The following is a 17,371-nucleotide window of genomic DNA, read 5'->3' as shown; positions in this document are numbered from 1 at the left end:
ACTTTCAAAGTATAAACAGCGAGGACCCGATCAATAAAGCAAAAACAGAAACGTATTAATGAGAACAAGCAGAGTGACTGCAGAAACACTACTGAGTTATTTCTCTTAATTTTATTTATTTTTCCAAAAAGCACACTCAAATCAGCATTTCTTTCAACACAATAGATCATCTAACGTTAGGTATTATATAATTTCTTCTCCTAACTACATCAGTAAAAAAATAAGTGAGGAAATTTTTCATTTCTTTTCAAACTGAGCTAAGTAACTTCAAGTATAATGTTATTTAACTTTAAAGATACACATAAAATATAAGCAATTTTCCATAGTCTCACACATTAATTTGGATTAAATCTCACCTCAATCGCTATACTGGTCGGTGGCCTATCTTTGAAGACATATTTTGATAAAAAATAACTTTCTACTTCTCAGTTTTGTGTCTCAGATTTCAGAGAGAGAGAAAAAGAACACATTTCTAGAAATTTCGACACTAAGCAGCAGGCAGGAAAACAGCTTATTATTATAGATATGACTGCTCCTTGGCTCAAACACTCCAGCCCTGAATCCTGTGCCAAGAGGTTCTTCAATAATCCTACAGTGGGTGGAGCCCTTTATATCAAAGGGCCAAGAGAAACACTGAAACATTTATTTGACCATATGTGAATTTTTTTTAAAGCGCTATTTTCAGTTGAAGTAGCAGTAAGGTCTGAAAGAAAAAAGAACTAGAATAAACAAATAAATAAATTGAATCCTAACAAATTTTTATTTCCACAATTGCAGCCATAACACAGTTTAAATTCTTAAAGGGATAGTATTTAGATCTATGATAAATTTAATGAAGACTTCACAGCCAAGAGTTCTAAATTTAATTCTTAAAGGATTAGTATTTTGATCTATGATAAAAATTTAATGAAGACTTCAGTCAGTTTCTGCTTTCTATATTTAAAAAAAAAATCTAATTTCATTATAACAAACTCTGAGTACCACCAAAATTTTTTATTTCAAATATCCATTTGAGAAAAATTTCAAATAAGTAAATATTATAAATCAGTAATCAACTTGCCTTAGGTTTTTTTGACATGGAGATGACTTTTTATGCTATTTTAAATGGAATTTAACCTGCATTAAATTTGGTTATCCAGACCAATCAATACTTCTATAGAAAAATATTAGCATGCCTGTTTCTGGTATAGAACATGTAATTATTTATTTATTATTTTCTTTTCTTTTTTAATATATTTTTGTTGATTTCAGAGAGGAATGGAGCGACGAGAGAGAGGGAGAGACACATCAACGATGAGAGCAAATCACTGGTTGGCTGCCTCCCACACGCCCCCACTGGGGATTGAGCCCGCAACCTGGGCATGTGCCCTGACCAGGAATCAAACCATGACCTCCTGGTTCATAGGTCGACGCTCAACCACTGAGCAACGTCGGCTAGACTATTTATTATTTTCTAAAAGCAAATAAGCCCAATTTAAACACACACTAGACTTTAGAAGAAAGTTAATACAGACACATTTACAGTCAAAGATAGCACATATGTTTCATCTTGCTATGACGTGGCTGCCTAGAGATGCCAAGAATGCAATGCCAAAAGGGATTATCAGTAGTATCAGCATGAACACACACCACGATCAATTAGTTATGTCTGCCATGGGCACAGGTACCATACACATGACATATTTCGCCATCCCTCATATGGGAGCGGTTGGTCAGGTAGCCCTGAGTTCAAATCCTGACCTCTCCATTTAATAACTGTATGACTTCAGACAATTTACTAGTTTCCTTGGCTCTGAAATGGGAATAATAATCCTTAAATCTGTCAGAGCTAAATAACAATAAACATGAAGATTTAAATACAACCTGACATACAATAATTACTTAATAAAAATAGCTGATTGGTATTACCACAGGACTTTGGGTCTTTCAGAACTCAGTAGTGACTGGTCACTGAGCATGATCGTGGAACAGACAGGTCGCTGTCAAAGTGAATGCTGCTGAAGTGAATGAGCTCTCAGCACGTCACTGGACATATGGCACCAGCCAGCTGTGGCTGCATCTGCTGAGCAGAGGCACAAACACAACGCCATGAGCAACGAAGGTCCACTCTCTCATATTCCTCAGACCAATGCTACAGGTCTGAGGTTTGTCCATGCAACAGAGAAATGTGCTATTTACTTAGAATGAGGTTTAGAAAAATAATGGTTTCAAAAATAGAACCATTTTATTCTTCCTGAGACCACTCACCTACCTAGCAAGTACAGGATAAGAACTGGTAATTACACTCTCCCAAGAATTTCAGAAAGAGTCTTAATCTAGGTCTATTCAACACTAGCCACGCTGAAAGAAAAAGGACATCTATCAACATGAAATCAACTTTAATGACAAAGTGTACATGTAATGAAAAAAAGCCCATCCTCTAAACTTAACCTTTAAAAGTCAGTTAGAAATTGCTTATGATACATAACCAGGAAGAATGAACAATATAGCTAAAAGGAAACCAGATCCTTTTATTATAAAAAGTGAAGTTTTCTGCCCTAGCTGGTTTGGCTCAGTGGATAGAGCGTCGGCCTGTGGACTGGGGGGTCCCAGGTTCGATTCCGGTCAGGGGCATGTGCCTTGGTTGGGGGCGCATCCCCGATGGGGGGTGTGCAGGAGGCGGCTGACTAATGTTTCTCTTTCATCCATGTTTCTAGCTCTCTATCCCTCTCCCTTCCTCTCTGTAAAAAATCAATAAAATATAAAAAAAAATAATAATAATAAGTTAAGTTTTCAACAGTTAACAACAGGGTTATATCTTAGGGTATTATTTGAACTTCTAACTCTGTGAATATAGTTCCTAATAAACAGGTGGCTTGGCTACTAGTCCAGGTCCCATGACAGGATCTCAGTGAGCTCGGTGACTCTGACTGGAAAGCAATAAAAGTGGAAGGACACAGGATTTGAAGAGTCAGCGGACCTAGGCTCACTGCTAATTTTAACCCTGTGTCCCTGGACTCCCTTAAACTCAGGCAAGGGCATTTCTTCATCTGTAGAACACTGATAAGAATATTTTTCTCATTAGTTTGCTTAGGAGCACCAACCTAGACTCATCTATTTAAAAGAGTTTTATGAGCACTAAAGAGCTGTCCCACCAGATGGCTCTCAATAGAGAAGCCACGTTTTCCCATGGTTTATAAAATATACTTGAATTACTGTATAGAAGGAAATGAGAGAAGCTGGGAGGGAAGTCCTGTGGGCACACCACACAAGGAGAACTGCTCTTTTTATAGGGTAAACACTGCCAAGCTCCCTGCGGATGAGCTCATGCCAACAAAGAACGCCATGGGTAATGTGCTGCTGACTGCATGGAAGCCTCGTCATCTTCTTACTCTGGGAGATACACTCTCCTTCATTTTGATTCTATAAACCTGGGTGGAGGGACAGAGCGCAGAGATGGAACTGCACAGCTGGAAGGAGACATCATGGACACAGAATGTCCAAGAAAAAACAAATGTAGATGCTAACTAACCACAGTCCTCACACATTTTTAAAAATTCAGCTCGCATAATTAGTAATAATATAAATAACATACAAGCACAGTTCTGTTTAGGTGTCAAGAGTGATAGACTGATACGAGGCCAGATGGGAAGACTTCTTCTATTCTTCCATCTTCAAAAATATATGAAGCCATTTCCAGCCACTGAAAAAAGGCTAAATAACTGCAATTCACATAATCAACATTCAAATATTCACTGGCAACTACAATGTTATTTGGGGAAGAAGAACAGATTTGGTTTTCTCACTTTTAAAATATTAAATGCCTGACAGCTCTTTAAAAAGCCATTGGTAATATTTACTAAGCACTTACCATATGCCAGGAACTACTCAAGGTGCTTTGCATGTATCATTTTATTTAATTCTCATAATAATCTCAAGAGGTAGATAATGTTATTAACCCTACTCTTAGAAAAAGAAACCATGACCAAGAGAAATTCCAAAATGTGCCCAAGGTCACACACCTCATTAGGGGAAGGCCAAGATCTGAATCAAGGCAGTCTGCAATCAGAGCGCAAACCTTGAACTAATATATGCTCCCATTTAATAAACAATTAAGCAGGATAAGCGTTATACTTAATTGCTTCAAGAGCTTCAAAGATGCTAGATTATCACTGAAGTTCATGGGTCAGTCTCAAAATTAATTAATCGTGTTATCACGTTTACTTGATTAGCTCAGGTGTTTGTGGGACTGAAGGTGAAGAGGAAGTAAGGGCCTGAAAGAGTAACTAACATTATCAAAAATTATACTGCTCATCAGGGTGAGGAGAGCTATTCTGGGAAACATTTGACTAATCTTTTTGGAAAAGAGTTTCTGAGGAAATTTTCAAGGGCCTCTTGATTATGTAATACTGACCAAAGTCAAAGTCTACCAATTTCAATGGGAACTTCTTTCCATGGGCACGTGGCTGAATCAGCCTTTAGAAATGGAGCTGACACAAACCAAAACATCATCAGGCCTCACCCCAAAGAAACTGCAATAAAAACTTCCGTCGTACTGCTTACCACATTCATTCATACGTGGATGCAATATATAAAGATATAACTTTTGCAATGAAATACCGAGATCTAAAAAACTAGGATCATTATTTCTTCCATAATTAGTCATGCACTTCTTGCCATTCCAATTCTCACTGCGAACCATTTTTAACACCTTCATGTTGAATCTAAGAATCAATATACATCACTCCATGTTCCTGAGGCACTTTCTTCATTTGGCTTTTCTCCAACCTCACTAGTTAGTAATCCTTCTCAATCTCCTATTCTCTGTGCTTTACTCATGTTTGAGTATTCCAAATTTCAATCGTTACTATGTAAGTCCTCTAGTATTTTCCCTGGTGATCCATTCAACTTGACCATAACTTGAAATACTTGACAATTCCCATATTTATATTTCTAGCTCAGACCTCTCTCTGACTTCAACCTCACATTCAGATACCTAGTCAACCTTGCCACTTGGACATCCAGTAGACATCTCAAACTCATCATGTCTTAAAAGGAACTCTTGATCTTATGCCCCTAATCTCTTGCACCCACACTTTCATCTCAGTAAAAAGTTATGTTCACTGTGGTTTTTTGTTAGGAAAGTAGAGTGGACCATTTTAACTCCACTATGTAGGACTGTCCTGTGCACAACAGGATGCCTGGCAACTGGCCCCCATTCACTAAATGCCAGGAGCATCCCTTCAATCACAAATTGCTCTCACAAATTTCCCACCTGCTTAGAAACACTAGTCTACAAATAAAGCCTATGATCCTAATGCAAGTTTTGACTCTGTGGTTTTATCAAAAGAAGTGTGGCCCCTGGCCAGTTTGACTCACTAGTTAGAGCATCCTTTGGACCAAAGGGTTGTGGGTTCAATTTCCAATCAATTGAGGGCGCGTGCCTCAATTGCAGGTTTGATCCCCAGTCCTGGTTGGTTGGGGTGCATGCAGGAGACAGCCAATAAATGTGTCTCTATCACATGGATTGCTCGATGCCGGAAACCATTCATTGTCTTCACTAGCTGAGTTTAGACAGAGACCCCCAAAAGCTAGTAACCTTTGAAGTTCTAGCAAAGGTCAGAACTGTGCACCACCCAGTTAATCTAGATAATGATAGCTGAAGCAACCTCCCTACCTTTAATCATGTAAATTGCCTAAGGGTGATGTTATGACCTAATCTGTGTGTCATTGAAACCTCCTTAACCTAGGACTACCCCAAACAAACCACCTTACCTTCGGGCTACCCCAGACAGACCTCCTTACCCTAAGGCTACCCCGACCTCAATAAAAGATCTGAGCGGCCTGAGCTTAGGTGGAAGTCCTTCGGGACTTGCCCGCCTGGTCCCCCAATATTGCAAAATTATCTCGTGTCTTTTTCTCTCATTTGTTGTGCGGCTCCTCTTTCAGATACCGAACCCTACTCCACACAGAACGTGGAGGGAGTCATACTCGACACTCTCTCTTTTTCCCTTCAATCTTCCCTTCCACTCTCTTTAAAAATAAAGAGAAAAAATATCCTCAGGTGAGGATTAGCAACAACAACAAAAAGTGTGAAGAATATATTGAAGAGCACAAAGTGCTATCCATCGTTGAGTGTGGAATTCTACTTCATTCAGGAATAACCTCGCATAGCCATCGGTTCTCAGCCCAGATAGTCCTCTTGTCCTCACATATTAAGCTTAGATTTCTTGTGAGAGTGGGGGGAGGGTGGTTTATGATAGCTGGCCGTTATGATTTATACATTACTTGAAACCTTGGGAATGCTGCTGCTTTATAAATCCATTTTGCAGTAGTAAATCAGATGAGAAAGTACCAGTGGCTAGGAAAGGACATTGGACTAATTGGAAGTAAAAAAAAAAAAAAAAAAAAAAAAATGAGTGTAATTCAGGCTCTGAGAATAAAAAGATATATTCACCTATTTGATTGATCTTTATCTGCTTGGCTAGACACTGGGTCCACAAAGATGCGCAGAAGAGTTTTTGCCCTAGAAAATATTTTTAGAGGAAGCAAACCAGTCTCCAACTCCGTCTTGGTTTCTTTAACATCAAATTCGAATCTTCAAAGTGCTTTCCAAATGAAAAATAAAATTAAGATTTTATGTATATGCTTGAAATATGTGGTGGTGTAGCACTGGAGAAATACAAAATGAAGCAGGAAAAACAGTACTAGAGCTAAGGTAAGTCACACACATGACATTACTTTATTTTTCACATTAGAATGTAAATATTTCTAGATGAAATAACTATTTTGTTAACAGTAAAAATTACAATTTACATTTCTATTTCTTGATATAGTAAAAAAGATTCAGAGTATACATTCTAACAATCTTTGGAAGCAAAATGGAAAAAAAAAATGGCAGTAAATATCAGTCTGTTTTTCTAAAACCATTATTTGCTGTACAAAAAAAAGAGCAATCTTTAATTATTTCATCCTCCACACAATTCACATTCTGGTAAGGCAAAATCTGCAAAGAATCTGCACAATAAAAGTGGCTTGAGCAGCTCACAGGAGAAAATATTAACAAACTGAATGGAATATTGAATCAACTTGCTGGAAACAGTATAGCTTTTAATGTTACCTATTTATACCTAATTTTAAAAGTAAGAACATTTTAAAGTAGCAATATCTTCTTGAAGCATAAGAATATGTTACATATTTAATTTCTTGAGATTATACACAAATTACCAAGAATAAAAAGCATGAGCAACTTCCTGCTTACAGAGATATCTGAAGTTTGGGTTACTCCAAATCATTAATACTTCTACTTATCCTCCAACTACAACTTTGTCTACTTTTAAATCATTTTGATCCTTTCAAGTAATTACCATAATTCACACTCCGCTGCACTTGTTTGCCCCAAACACATCATGCTCCTATGTTCCTTTCTAGGCTTTGCATATACTGTTTGCCAGGCTGTCCTAGGTGGCCTTCTCCCACTCCTTAGACACCTACTCACCTGCTCAAGTGATATCCATAAACAGCCTTCCTTCACCTCTACCCAGTTAAAGTGCTCCCACAGCACCTTCTTCATTCCACTATTGCATAATTTATGACATGATTATAATTAGTTACTACCTATCTAACTCCCAGTAGATTCTCTGCAAACCTAAACATAGCAATACTAGGTGTGAATACAGATTTGCTAATAGAGAGAGCTATGGAAGGTGATGGTGAAAAGGCTTTTATCCTTTTGCAAATGATCCAAACCTTGACGTCTATTACTTCCTCATGTTTTGTAGTATTAGAACTTGTTTACAAATGATAAGAAAAACACATTTGGTATGTATATTATCAATTATTCTATCAATTTCCAAGGTGCAGCTAGATTTTCCCCCCAAGGAAGTAAAATAGCTCTACAGCAGATGCACAAATGTTCTTGATTCACACAGTCTACTAGATGCATATAAAAATTCATACTTGAAATATTTACCAAAAGAATGTCTCCTATTTAGATTATGATTCATCCAAAGAACAGGAAAGCACAAAGGAAAAACTGCATACCACAGGAGAGTTTACAGGAAAAGGTGGGTGTGGTTCAACAGTATCATTCATGCCTTTCAGTGCCAAAAAGGTGCTTAATTCAAACAATATAAATCAACCCTCCACTGTAAACTGAGGAACCACATGTGCCGTGAGTTATGATCACCAACTACAATGTTAGTCCAATGGACTACAAAGATCCATTAGGGAAGTGTGAGAAGTAAGTACATGACACAGAAGAAACATCTACACATAAAACTTACCCAATAGCCCAGCTGAAGTAAATTATACAGACAGACAGAACTAACAGCTGTGCAATTTCCAGATATATTGAACATAGGGACACAATGCTCTTTATCATTCCCAGGGATGCTGGGCCCCACGTCTCCAGGAAGCATGACACCAGATGCACAGGTACACACCACAGTCTAATGTGAATGGCAGCCAGGAATGCAGTCTGTTCAGCCCTGCCCAGCGACTCTGTAAATCCCTTGTTATTAACTTCTGCGTACAGTTCATCACAAAAAATATGTCTTTACAGTAAGTACATTCTTTTCAAAAAGGCATATAATGAAATATTAGATATTTGGTTTTTTAACCTAAATCTATTTTCAACTTTCTGAATATAAATACGTTTGTATTAAAAAATCTGTAATAACTATTTAAAGTTAACAAAAATTATTTTCCTGTAGTTCTTAGAGATAATCATCATTAGTACTTTTGTATACTGCCTTCTATTTTATTGTCTATGTAAATATGCTTTAAAAATATGTGATGATATAAGGATATTATAATTCACACTAGAGGCCCGGTGCACGGATTTGTGTACCAGTGGGATCCCTTGGCCTGGCCTGCAGGGATCGGGCCAAAACTGGTTCTCCAACATCCCCCGAGAAGTCCCGGTTTGAGAGAGGACTAACCAACTGGTCGGAGCATCTACCATCTGGGGGTCAGTGAGTATCATAGCTACCGATCCAACAGTCAAACGGTCAGATACTTTGCATATCAGGTGCGCACGCGCACACACACACACACACTCTAGAGGCCCAGTGTACGAAATTCATGCACTGGGAGGTGTCCCTCAGCCCAGCCTGCACCCTCTCCAATCTGGGACCCCTCAGAGGATGTCCGACTGCCCCTTTAGGCCCTAAGTGGGCAGTTAGACATCCCTCTCACAATCCAGGATTGCTGGCTCCCAACTGCTCGCCTGCCTGCCAGCCTGATCACCCCCTAACCACTCCCCTGCCAGCCTGATCAATGACTAACTGCTCCCCTGCTGGCCCGGTCACCCCTAACTGCCCTCCCCGGCAGGCCCGATCGCCCCCAACTACCCTTCCCTGCAGGCCATCTTGTGGCAGCCCTCTTGTGGCCACATGGGGGCAGCCATCTTTGACCACATGGGGACGGCCATCTTGTGTGTTGGAGTGATGGTCAATTTGCATACTGGTCATGACTAATTAGCATATCTGGTCATGACTAATTAGCATATCCAGTCGTGACTATGAGGGCATTGTGACCAATTTGCATATTACTCTTTTATTAGTATAGATAGGTTATGTCTTTACATTGTCACTTTTTAAGTTACTATTATTTTTCCATTTAATTAAATAGTTAAACTACATAAGTAGGTGGGTAAATAGGTAAACAAACAGATTCTGTTATTGGCTACAGAGTAGTCTACCTTAGTTGCATTATATGAACACTAGAGGCCTGGAGCATGAATTCATGCACAGGTGGGGTTCTTTGGCCTGGCCAGCGATTGGGGCCGATCGGGGGGGAGGGACCACAGGAGTTTGGCCAGCCACGGGAGGTTGGCTGTGAGAGTGCACTAACCACCCAGCCAGCCGGGGGAAGGGACAGTGGGAGGTTGGCCAGCCACAGTAGGTTGGCTGTGGGAGCGCACTGACCACCAGGGGGCAGCTCCTGCGTTGAGCGTCTGCCCCATGGTGGTCAGTGCGCGTCATAGCGACCGGTCTACCGGTCGTTCGGTTGACCAGTTGTTTGGTCTACTGGTTGTTATGGTCACTTAGGCTTTTATATATATAGATGGTGGTCAGTGTGCGTCATAGCGACGGGTCTACTGGTCGTTCGGTTGACCAGTTGTTCGGTCTACTGGTTGTAATAGTCACTTAGGCTTTTCTATATATAGACTAGAGGTCCTGTGCATGATATTCATGCACTCAGGGAGGGGGGAGGGGGTCCCTCAGTCTGGCCTGCACCCTCTCACAGTCCAGGAGCCCTCGGGAGATGTCCAACTGCCAGCATAGGCCCGCTCCTTAGCGCTGCCACAGAGGTGGGAAAGGCTCCCCCCACCGCTGCTGCACTCGCCAGCCGTGAGCTTGGCTTCTGGCTGGGCAGCACTCCCCTTCTGGGAGCACACTGACCACCAGGTGGCAGCTCCTGTGTTGAGTGTCTGCCCCCTGGTGGTCAGTGCACATCAAAGCGACTGGTCGTTCTGCTGTCGGGCCGAAACCGGCCCTCCGATATCCCGAGGGGTCCCAGATTGGGAGAGGGTGCAGGCCAGGCTGAGGAGCCTCACCAGTGCATGATCGGGGGTCGGGGAGGGACGTGGGAGGTTGGCCAGCCAGGGAGGGACCACAGGAGGGATCCAGGGCATGTCTGGCCTGTCTCCCTCAGTCTTGATCATCAGACCCCAGCATCAAGCTAACCTACCAATTGGAGCGTCTGCCCCCTGGTGGTCAGTGCATGTCATAGCAACAGGTTGAGCAGCCTTAGCATATCATTAGCATATTATGCTTTGATTGGTTGAACGGCCAAGTGGACACTTGGCATATTAGGCTTTTATTATATAGGACTAGAGGCCCGGTGCACAAAAATTGTGCACCTCAGCCCGGCCTGTGCCCTCTCGAAGTCTGGGACCCCTCGGGAGATAATGACCTGCTGGCTTAGGTCTGCTCCCGGGTGGCAGAGGGCAGGTCTAATCCCTAGATGCAGCCCCTGGTCAGGCTCAGAGCAGGGCCGATTGGGGAATTGGGGCGCCTCCCCGTCATGCACAGAGCAGGGCGGATTGGGAGGCTGCGATGCCACCCTCAGTCACACTCAAGGCAGAGTTGATGGGGAGGTTGCGGCGCCACCCCCTGTCACGCACAGAGCAGGGCCGATCAGGGGGTTGGGAAGCTCCCCCCTGTCACGCACAGAGCAGGGCCAATCAGGGGGTTGGGGAGCTCCCCCCTGTCATGCACAGAGAAGGGCCCATCAGGGGGTTGGGGAGCTCCCCCCTGTCACACACAGAGCAGGGCGGATCAGGGGGTTGGGGCGCCGCCCTCTATCACCCACAGAGCAGGGCCAATCAGGGGGTTGGGGTGCCGCCACTGTCACACTCAGGGCAGGGCCGATGGGGAGGTTATGGCTCTACCCCATCACACACAGAGCAGGGCCCGTGGGGTGGGGGGGTTGGGGCGCCGCACCCTGTCACACACAGAGCCACAGGGCGATCAGGAGGTTGGGGAACTCCCTCCTATCAGGCACAGAGCAGGGCCGATCAGGGGGTTGGGGCACCTTCCGCTGTCAGGAACAGAGCAGGGCCGATAGGGAGGTTGTGGCCCCACCCCCTGTCACACACAGAGCCACAGGGTGATCAGGGGGTTTGGGTGCTGCCCCGTCACGCTGATCCCGGTGCTGGGAGGCCTCGCGGCTCCGCTGATCCTGGTGCTGGGAGGCATATTACCCTTTTACTATATAGAATAGAGGCCTGGTGCACAGGTGGGGGCCGGCTGGTTTGCCCTGAAGGGTGTCCCGGATCAGGGTGGGGGTCCCCACTGGGGTGCCTGGCCAGCCTGGGTGAGGGGATGATGGCTGTTTGCAGCTGGTCACACACCCTTCAGGGTGGGGGTCCCCACTGGGGTACCTGGCCAGTCTTGGTGAGGGGCTGAGGGCTGTTTTCAGGCTGGGACTGAAGCTCCTAACTGCTCCTTGTTTTCTTTTTCTTTTTTTTATTCTGGGCCAGCTTTAGCTCTGAGGCTCCAGCTCTTAGGCCTCCACTCCTGAAAGCAGGTATCTGGTTTGTTTAGGTTCTACAATCGAAACTCTGTATCAATTCCAGGCCTGAGATCCCGGCTAGCTGAAAGCTGGTTTCTGGGGTTTTGTTTAGCTTCTATTTTTGTAACTATGTTTCAAACTGCCAGCTCAGAGGCCTGCAGCAGCAGGCGGGGAACATTGGAGTCCTCCGTCACTGAAGCAAGCAAGCCTCATGTTAGTTTCAAGCTGCCTCGCTGCCGGCCGCCATGTTGGCTGGCAGTTAATTTGCATATCGCCCTGATTAGCCAATGGGAAGGGTAGCGGTCGTACGCCAATTACCATGTTTCTCTTTTATTAGATAGGATAGAGCCTTAACTCTCCCACTGCCAATATTAGGAATTATATAGGTCTGCTTATGTTACATTTTATGTATAGGTCATGTGCATGTTTTTGAGTCTTTAATAATATAACACACAAGATATAACATTTCTTTGTTAAACATTAATATTAAACAAATCTTTAGGTCTATATCTGTATATATTCTTTATTAAACTGTCTACCAAAAACTACAAAACTAATTTTTAATTGGGCATTGAGTATTTTCTTACTAATTTGAAATAATTCTTTACATATAGGTATTATATACAGAGAGAATACTTTTACTGATTTGGCATATGCTAAATTTCTTTTTATTTTCAATGCAATTATATATAAATCATTCCTTTTTAACCTTTGCTACTGCATTTTAATTTATCTTTTCCAAAATCCAGCAGATATTCATGGGCATTCTCACCTGGTATATTTTTTACTATACTTTTATATTAATTATTTATAATGGCATTTTATCAATACAACATTCTTCTGGGCTTTCTATTCTCTATCAAATATTTGTCTGCTGTATAACATCATACTATATTTTTATTAATATCTAGCATTACAGGCTCTCCTACATTATTATTCCTCTGTATATAAGCATTTTGTGGCTCAGATTTTTTCTATGAAAATGAAATTCAGAATCAATGACCTGTAGAAGATTAATGCTGAGATTTTTATTAAAATTATATTAAACTTACAAACATAAAGAGAATGAAAATAATTAATTGTCTTTGTATCTAGAAAGTGTGTCCACATCTTCCCAGTAAAGTTTAATAGTTTCCTTCCTACATGCCATTCACATTTCTTACAAAGTTTAATCTTCAGCATACTTTTTGTTGCTACTATGAATGGGCTCTTCTTTCCCTCATATTTTTGAACTGGTTATTACTACTATATAGGTCACATTGCGTTATATATAATGAAAACTTACTACACTCTATTAGTTTCAGTTTATCATCTTGGTGATTTATTAACTATAAAATTTTATGCTTTCCAATTCTCTCAGTCCTTTTTCTTTTCTTAATTCACTACTTTGATATTTCAACGCTATTTTAGTTAGAGTGATAATAGCTGGTTATGTTGTTAATTCTAAAAGAAGATAAAGTTTCACCATTATTAGTATTTTTGCTACTGACAGCTTAATTCCAATTCTGTTTAGAGAATTACAGATACTTCTCATAAAATATTAAGTGAGGAATTTTCTAAACAGTGAGATAATGGGTGATTTTATTTTCCTTTACATTTTGCCAGTAAATGGATTGCTTAGGCTTTCTAAATCTACCTTTATACTTTCTAAAATTTAAATTTTATTAATTTATGTTTTTAAAAGAATTATTCATTTGATTAAGATTCTCATACGTAAGATTATTAACACTTTTTAGCTACAGGTAACTACAGTTACATCTCATAACTTCTAATTTTGTGTGTGTGTGTATGTGTGTGTATATATTTATAGATATATATAGATATAGATATGTATATCTATATATATATATATTTTTTAGACTAACCACAAACTCTTCCAATTTATTTTCCAAGTTTCCTAAAATGAATGGACATTCACACCCTTACATCCTATTTCTCTTAACATTCCTTACTTATGGAGAACAATTTTAACTGCATATTATCTTAATAAACAAACAGTATTTTGCAAAAGGCAAGAGAGAAGCAAATCAAAAAAAAAGCTTTTTCTTTAGAAAAAAAATTCTACTATTCTCTGTGAAAGATAGCCCATCTAAAAATAATATCTGGATACAATTTCTCAAAGTAAACTCATTCTGCTAATAAAAATGATATCTCATCTTTTTTTATTTAACTACACTTGTATTTAAGATAATAACCCAAAATGACATAAAATAAAAATATTAACAATTTGACACTAGGAAAATAAAAACATTCCCAGATCAGCATTTCATAAAAACTAGACTCCAATACTCTTAACATTAGCCTTGCATTTAACAAATGTATGTGTCAATTTTTACAAATCCTGTTTTTTTTTCTTCGTTAAGTAACCATATAGTGAACCTATCTTGCCACTTGAAATGAATTTGAAATCATCAAAAAATGTCAACTTCAAATATACAGCTAAACTTTTCCTTTTTACTCTACCAGGGAAGTTTCAAAATGCTAAAAAATGCAAACCGCTACCCATGTTCTAAAAGCAGAAAATGAAATAATTAGGTCACAATAGATGGCTCCTTTCTTGGAAGAAAAAAAACGGATGATGAATGCGATTGGAATGTTTATTGTCACTGAAATTCTTCAGGCCTGGATTCCAAGTACGTGTCTTGATGCAGGTTACTATGACAACTTAAATTACAGAAAATGGCCCCCCTTCTACCAAGCTGTTTTCTCCCCAAGATCATTTCAAGCTTCCTAAAATCTGTGTGCATGAATTACCTGTAACAACAATAAACCATCGCTTTACCAGTTTTACTCAGAAATGTCCCAATCTAAACCATGAAAACCAAGAATAAGCATATAAAAACCTAACCTGAAAACACACACATACACGCTTAAAATATAAAATGTGGGGAGTATTTTGAAACTACTCCTCATTACCAGAGGCACAGTATATTATCACCATATGCTTCATCACAGAAACTATGGGAAATTATTTGCAAGGCCATTTTGAAGGAAATGTATAGAGCTAAATCCTGTTTATTGTTATTTCCCCCTCACTAATGGTTTTACAGGAAGGTACAAGAAAGGGGGATGGGGGAAGTCCTATTTCAAACAGAAAGAGAAGCAAATAAACAATATTAAAGTCTTATTTGTTTTACCCAATCTGTCTTTTTTAACAGAAAATATGGGTTTGCTCTTATAGTTTCAAATTTATAAACCTAACAAAGATGCCTTGTAATAAACTGAATTATTCTCTATCATTATGCTTTAAAAGAATAATGATGGGGAAAACTGCATCTTTATGGAGAAAGTGTGCTTTAGTAGAGATAATCTGATTGCAAGACATTAAAAATTTAAAGTAACTCCATGAAAAAAGTTTAAGGTTGTTTGCAGTGTAGCAATACTGAGAATTACAAGCTGGTTTTGTTGCTCATCAAAGTTAGCATGTCTAAAATTAGATGCCTCATTCATAAAGACTTGGGGAACTCACATACCCTTCCCTCTATGAGTAAGCCGGGTTACTTCAGTAACCAGCACAGGCAAAAAGTTTTACAAATGTCATGCATAGCTAGCTATACCCTAGGCCAGGAGCCCTTCATTTTGTTTGTAAAACAAACAAAACTTAATTTCAAAAGGAAAATAAAGCAGTGTGCTAAAGGAGCCTCTTTGCACTTGAAGTCAAGAATCAAAGTCATTTAATTTTTAGTGTACTGAGCCTTTGAGCAGAAAGAAAAAATGAAAACTTTTCAGCAGCCAACTCCAAGCAACTCATACATCTCCTACCTGTGTCAGCAGATAACTAGTAGCTTTCAAAAAGAAACAAAATAATTAAACTGTTCAACCTCAATGTACACAATTCCTCAATACTAAACTTGAACTACAATTCCTTCTTGGTATAATTTAATACCATATAAACCCACCTGAACAGAAATAATTGATATATAAAAGTAAGATTTATGAAACAGCTTTATCAGCAGTGGAAGCTAAAACTAAAACTTAAGTGCCTATCTAATCATGGAGAGAACTTTAGTCAGTTTAGCTACATAATACTTTTTTTGTTTTCTTATGCTTTTCTTCTTTAGACTGTATTACAAATAGGCGCTACAACAAGCAGGGCTCAACTAGGATCTTTCAGGTCTCACATGGACATACACAACTGCCTTTTTATAATCAGACTATCATTGACTCTCAACACTAGTGGCCTAGCCCTGGCTTCCTAACCCACAAACAATGCAACAGAGTCCAGAACAAGTGAATCAACGAGAATACAGACTTGTGCTTCCAGAAATCCATTCCTTCCACACAGTCTAGTAATTACTAGAAGGCTCTAAGGTTATACTTTTTTATTCCATGGGGGAATGAATGTATGTGAGACCCCTGAAATGCATCATCTAGGCAAAAATGCAAACACGTAACTTTTGCAAATGAGGGACTAAGGAATTTATGAGACAGCATGCTGATCGGTACCCTTACACAGTTTATCCACTTGTAAAATGTGAACAGTTTATTCATAAGTAATTCACTTACTACAAATAAAGTCAAACTAATTTCCCTCCTGGGACCAGTAAGTCACTTGAATGTTCAAGAGATTAAGAGATTACACACATCAAACATATGAAAAGCAAGTGGAAAATAATTTAGTTGTGTATTCTCACCTCCAAGGATTCTGTGTGCCCTTTACTTAATGGAGCCAACTAATAACACTACTGAAGAGATGAAAGCTCAAACTATAGGATGTATTTCAGACTTATTGAAACCTTCTAGCCTTTCACTGCTAGAAATGCGTAGGTCTCTGGCTTATAAGAGACTGTCCATTTAAAGTAGGGGTGGGGAACCGTTTTTCTGCCAAGGGCCATTTGGATATTTATAACATCAGTAGAGGCCTGGTGCACAAAATTTGTGCATGGGAGGGGACCCTCAGCGCAGCCTGCACCCTCTCACAATCTAGGACCCCTTGGGGAATGTCCAACTGCCAGTTTAGACATCCTCTAAACTGCCAGTTTTAGAGGATGGTATGACATCTGGAAGGTCATTCAGCTGTCTGGTCTAATTAGCATATTACCCTTTTATTATTATAGATTCTTGGGCCATACAAAATCATTAGATAGGCATTAGATAGGCATTAGAGGATGTCTAAACTGGCAGTCAGACATCCTCTCATAATCCAGGACCGCTGGCTCCTAACTACTCGCCTGCTTGCCTGCCTGATCACCCCTAACCACTCGCCTGCCTGCCTGATCACCCCTAACTGCTCGCCTGCCTGCCTGATCGCCCCTAACTGCTCGCCTGCCTGCCTGATCACCCCTAACCACTCTGCCTGCCTGCCTGATAGCCCCTAACTGCTCGCTTGTCTGCCTAATCACCCCTAACTGCTCGCCTGCCTGATTGCCCT

General features: G+C 40.3%; 1 protein-coding gene across 3 annotated transcripts in view; it reads right to left on the bottom strand.

The window, feature by feature from the left end:
• Positions 1-17,371, bottom strand: part of RASSF8 (Ras association domain family member 8) — a 101,265-nt gene that overhangs the window by 53,867 nt on the left and 30,027 nt on the right. The window contains exon 3 of one of the 3 annotated variants that reach the window (XM_059682406.1): positions 6,437-6,587. The exons of the other annotated variants lie outside the window; for them this stretch is intronic. The gene's annotated coding sequence lies outside the window, so the exon portion shown is untranslated. The remainder of the gene's footprint in view (positions 1-6,436; positions 6,588-17,371) is intronic. 3 annotated transcript variants of the gene reach the window in all.

Source organism: Myotis daubentonii, chromosome 2, assembly GCF_963259705.1.
Source record: "Myotis daubentonii chromosome 2, mMyoDau2.1, whole genome shotgun sequence".
Classification (NCBI taxonomy): Eukaryota; Metazoa; Chordata; class Mammalia; order Chiroptera; family Vespertilionidae; genus Myotis; species Myotis daubentonii.
This window is presented reverse-complemented; position numbering and strand designations above follow the sequence as displayed.